Source organism: Hordeum vulgare, chromosome 5H (genome assembly GCF_904849725.1).
Source record: "Hordeum vulgare subsp. vulgare chromosome 5H, MorexV3_pseudomolecules_assembly, whole genome shotgun sequence".
In the NCBI taxonomy this organism is placed as follows: Eukaryota; Viridiplantae; Streptophyta; class Magnoliopsida; order Poales; family Poaceae; genus Hordeum; species Hordeum vulgare.
The window spans coordinates 319,768,550-319,774,549 of record NC_058522.1 but is presented as its reverse complement, the minus strand read 5'-3'; positions in this window follow the sequence as shown (position 1 = coordinate 319,774,549).

Sequence of the window (6,000 nt, the reverse complement as noted above, 5' to 3'; positions counted from 1 at the left end):
GCTACGCATCTATCGGTGGATATTTATTAAACATCCATCGCCTCGACAGCCGTTAGATCTCGTGCGTAGCGTCCGATCCGTTCCTGTACTTAATTCCTGAAACGACGCTCGAGTTGCAGAAACTTTCGCTTTGTTGCAAGAAATAAACTTTTGGTCCGTTAATTCCTAAAACAACGGTCGAGTTTCAGAAACAATTTGTTTGTTGCAGAATTATTTTTCTTCGTCTTTCTGTAACATAAGTATTTTTACGGAAGAATTTTTTGCAACAACGGTCGAGTTTCAGAAAATTTTGCAACGAAAGTCACGTTGCAGAAGTAGGGGCGGCGGGGCGGCGACGGAGGGGCACGCGAGGCCGCGGGCAGGCTGGCGGTGCCGCGCGCAGGCCGGCGGCGCCGCCGATCAGGGGTGGCGGGCCTTGTGGCAGGCCGGCGGGGCCGCGGGCGGGCGACGAGCAGGGGCGGCAACGGAGGGCACGCGAGGCCGCGGGCAGGCCGACGGCGGAGGGCGGCGAGCCGTAGCAGGCCGACGGCGGCGAGGTTGTCGGGGCCGAGGCGGAGGCGGAGACATGGACTGGGCAGTTTTCCGAAATAACGCTCCAGTTGCGGAAACAACGATCGAGTTTCAGAAAATGTCAAGAAACGATTGCGATGGCGGGATCGAACGGACGAGCAGGTGGTGGATGGATCGCGCAGATCAGCCGGTTGAAGGATAGACTTTTCCATACCAAAAAGGCCATTCAACTAGATCTTCGATTTTCATTTTTATTGTTGAGAAAAATAAACCCAAATCTATTATAAAAGTTCCGAGTATCAAGCACCTCAAATATAATAAAAAACACATTGAGGTCCCTAGACTACCGAACGACCACTACCAACACCAAAACGATTCGTCGACACGTCATAGTCATCGCTCCCCTATCGGAGACGGCTTCACCATGTCGATGACAGCTAGAAAATATGTGTGCACGTGCCCCTAAAGACCAAAGCCCTACGGTTGTAGGTGTCACAATTAAATCCGTGAATGGGTCTTAAGAAACACAAGTCAAATCTCATCGTCGCGCATGCACGACGAAAAGCCATAAACTCACATCAAGGAGCCAGTAGGAATCTAAGTCGAACCTCCATCGACTACGTCCAAATGAGTGAACTAAAGGAGAGTCGGAGCCTGGAAAAACAACTCGAAGAAGAAGCGCCGCCATCTATGTGGGCTCCACACTTGCGATGACTTAAAAACCTCTAACTTAAACTACTAGACGGAGCAAAAGTAGTGGGACACCCCATCCCCCCGACACCTGCTCCGGAGCAGCAGACAAAGTGGATGTGAATCCACAAGCTCGCCGGCGAAATTTGGAGGCGAGAGTTCCCGGTGTCCATCAAGGGAAAGGAGAGAACCCTTGAAGAAGGTCTCTTAGCCTGGCTCTTCTATATCTAATCAATTTTTCGGGTTGTTCGGGGTCATCCAAACCCAACCCATTCATGGGGTAGAAATTGGATGATCCAGACTATTTGTCATGTTAGCCCGAGCACGAGCCATCCACCCTAAACCCCTCTTGTTTCCCTCTGAAGTGTCCTCCCACTTTACACACAGGTATCCACATTGTCCCCTCCACAACCACTTCCCACCAAACCCTAGTGTCTTGCAAGCCAATCCGCAAATGATGGGGGTGCAAGATAACGCTGGAGGAGCATCTACGCTTGTGCGGGGCGTGGTTGCTAGGTGGAGTACGATACTCGCAAACCTTGTGTCGACCATTGTCGGCGAGGGATAAAGCTCTCGACTCCACTATGGATCCATCCGACGACAACACCCCACCATCGCAGATCGAGCTCCTCCTGGCAATCGTTGATGTCATCTTGGTCCGCCTTCGAGTGACAATGTGATATCAGAGGACATAGGTCCGAACATCGTCGACTAGCGCATGCTCAAGCTATCCTTCGACTAGGAGCTCGCTAGGAGAAAGGAGTGGGTCATTTATGAGGCAATCCGCTCCTCGCTGAGGGACGTGAAACCATCCCTTTTCATCGAGGGATGCACAACAATCCCCACCACCACATCGCATTGTATCCCTACTCCCCGATTGAGCAGCTACTTTCCGCCCTGCATCCGCATCACAGATCGAGCAATAGTGACACGAGATTGAGCTCTTTGCACGATGGTGTCCTCTCATGACAACCTTGCCATGACAAAGGGATAACATGTACGCAAGGCGATCCAACAACCGTCATGTTGAAGAGTTGGATGCCTGCCATCGTCGCCGCATCAATGTAAAGCTCTTGCAGCAACATGGCCTCAAGGCTTTCGAACGCGATGTTTCCCGGGCCTAGGACAACGAATGAAGCGCTTTCAACATTCATGTGCACTTTGGTCGTTGCTAGGTTCTAGAACCCATGCAATGTATATGTTCAAATTTGGCACCGAAAGAATATTCGTTTGCAAAAGGTGACGAACAATGAGGTATACCCTTGGGTACCACCATTTTGGCGTGCAAATGGGATGTCCGTAGATAAATGAGAGGTAATTTGATGCATGCCCTTGGAAATGTCCTTATCCTTATTTCGAACTTGTTAGATATTTCCCTTCCTAAGAGCATCTCCAACCGAGGCCACCAAATCCTCCACATATTTTTTACGGACGACCCGAGCAGTGTATGAACATGAAAGGACACTAAATACCTCTCCAATGAAGTTCCACCAATTCTCCATTTGTACGGCCTCTCCAATGTAGTTCACCCATTTCTCCATTTGTACGGACCTTTGTAAATACCCTAACCGAACCCATATGTGGGGAAGAAATGGGGCCTCAAGATAGGCAACCACTTCAACTTCGACTCAACCCAAACCATTTTCTCTCTTTGCCTTTTGTTTCTTCTCTATTTCCATCCCATCAATCATATGCATTTGTTCGGACAAATCAGGGACAAATGGGAGGTGCCATTGCGTGCATGAACAAATGGGGTTCCCGCAAACATTATCCAGACGCATCCACAAACATATGGAGTCAAATTATCCCAATCATGTTGGAGATGCTCTAGGCCCATAGTGCATGCATGATATAACCATTTTCCGGAATTATGCAAAAGTTCTTGCATGGCAACTATAACAAGGAATGAAACAAGACATTCTAGTTAGCTGCCTAAGGGCAACTTCAGTGCGGATCACCAAGTCTCCCCCAAACGTGTGCACCGGGCGTTATGGAAATTTTATGCTATCCAACGACAACCACCAAAATTATCCTGGCCATTCCTGACATCCGGAATCTCACAAACCGATACCCAAAGGAGATGTTTGAGGAGACCGGACATCCTCCACGTCGGACTCTGACACCCTAGCCCCACCCAAAAATAACCATCAGGAGCCATTTTCTCCTACTCTGTCCCTATCCCCTATGCTTTCTATTTGCTCCCTCGATGACCATCATTGCCGTTGTACCACTTTGGTCGCCTCTCAGACCTTTTTCTAGCTCCGCCGCTCCATGTAGGCACTTTCCCTCCTTGGACTACATTGTTGTTCCATCCTGAATTCGGCTGTAGCTCGAGTATTCTCCGCCCCATGTTGACTCGTCCATGGGAAACACCACACCTAACAAGTATTCCATCAAATTACATTGCCCAAATTTTACATTCTCATTGTTTACTTGAAGCAAGCGTGATAGATTCGAACAATGAGAACTTCTATAGCGAGTTCATGGAGTCGTCTTCATCGGATGAGTAGGAGGAGGGATATGAGGATGAAACGACGGTTATGAAGGCAATTCTTGCATATGCGGTGCATCGGAGGAGCATGTTCTCAACTACAAGTGACCAATAAAGGGATATTTAGTCTTGAATCAAAATACGACACTGGAGCATATGATATTGGCCGACAATTAATTTGTCCCGATGCACTATTCATGCCCTATTTCTACCATCGATTTCAGAAGTTGTGGCATGATGTCCGGGCATATGAGGAGTATTTCATCCTGAAGGATGTCGTGTACACAACTACAATGAGGATGTTTGCCTATGACACAATCGCAAATTCATGGGATAAGTACCTTCAGATGTGTGAAAGCATATGCCTTGAAGCGATGGTCAAATTTGCTATTGCGGTGGTGTGTTAGACCGGAGAACTTGAGATAACTAAATCCCGCATACACAATGAGGCTCATGGAAATTGGAGAATCAAGTGGGTTTCCAAGTATGCTCGGATATGTGGATTGCATGCACTAAAAATAAAATAATTGTCGTATTCTCAACAAGGGCAATACCAATATCATTGCAAAAAGACTTCCATCATTCTTGAAGTAGTTGCACTACACGACCTTTGGATTTTACCCTCTTTTTGGCATGCATGAGTCTCATAATGACATCAACATGTTACAACGACCTTTTATTCCAGAGTGCAACTATATCATCAATTGTCATAGTTACAACATAGGGTACTATTTTGTGATGGTATCTATCCTTTGTGGGCGACTTTCGTCAAGACCACCTTCGGACCGAGGATAACAGAAAATGTCACTTTGTCCAAAGACAAAAGGCTTCTAGAAAGGATGTCAAGAGAGCAACTCTAGTGCTCCAAGCTTGTTTTGTAGTGATAGCCACTTGTCTACTGCTAGGTCGTGCCTTGTCTTGGGCGTATGTTTATTCTCTTCTTCTTTGACTTTGATACTTGTATGGTTTTTGGCCCAGCTTTTCTTACAAAAGGGGTCAATTTATTAAGGCTTATAAATTGGATCGCTCTCCTAACATAATAGACACTTTGAGTAATATATCCAGGTGGAGGGATTCTTCCCCTGATAATTCTAAAAAGGGAGCTTATGGAATCTCCAACACCGACACTCAAATCGCTCACATACGTTCAGACCGCACGGTACGGATGTGTTGTGACATCCAATGTGGGCATGTATCGGTCCGCCGAGTAGTCCGGACGCACTTTTTCCCGTAAAGCAGAGACAAACTAGGGGGGCTTTATGGGCGTCCAAACCACTATCGCATTGGCTTCTAACCACCCCGACCAACCAAAAACCCCTCCCTCGCCCGCGCGCGCTTCCCATCTAAAATGGTCAACGCTGCTTCAAAGCGTCAGTGACCGCATTCATGCCCAGCCGGAGTGGACGTGACCTCTCACTAGCACCGGCATTGACTGGGTGCGACGGTTGAGAGGGACCCGTTTGCGCCTCTTCTCGGTGCACCCATCTGTTTCGTGTTCGAATGACACCACAACCTCCCATCCGTCCCTTTTTGCCCACATTAATGACACACGGTTACCGAGGAACCTACTTTGGCGCCACCCATTCGTCTTCACACCATTGCCATTCACCCCTTCTATATAAACTCTAGCCCCGGCAATAGCTGACAGTCATCCTCCTCTGATTCTTTTCTCCTCTCCGCACCATTCTCACCATGGCCTCCTCGTGCTCTGAAGCATCTTTGGGACGGGCTGACGCCAGAGCAGAAGAAGGAGATGGACGCTATTGTTGTCGGCTGGCAGGACGACGGGTAGCCAGAGGCCAACGACATCCGAATGAAGGATGCGGCCGAGGACCCATCACCACCCTCGTCATCGGCACCACCCTCATCGGTGCATTGCACCATGACCAGCGGCGAGGCATGTGCCCATTACATGGACATGGTGTGGGATGACCGGGAGGAGCTGTTCCGGGTGGTGCAGGACGATGCGGCCTACAATCTTAAGCTCCTCGAGGAGCACCGGCGGGCGAAGGAGCAGCTCGACGCACGCAGGGCAATCGCGTTGGGAGTGGACGTGATGGAGCAGGCGATGATGCTTGAGTCCTTCCATTCCGTTCGCGAGATCAGTCTCGCCCGCTGGCAATATCATCAGTGACAGGCGGAACTGGAGGCCGCCTTCAAGGAGTACGATGAGCAGCGGACAAGGTGTAGGTCAAGACCAACAACGAGGATGACATCACAGGCTCCGCCGAGGATGCACCCTGCCGCGACGACCATGAAGCCGACACGTCCGAGGGCACCGCCGGCAGCGAGGAAGAGTAATGCATGGT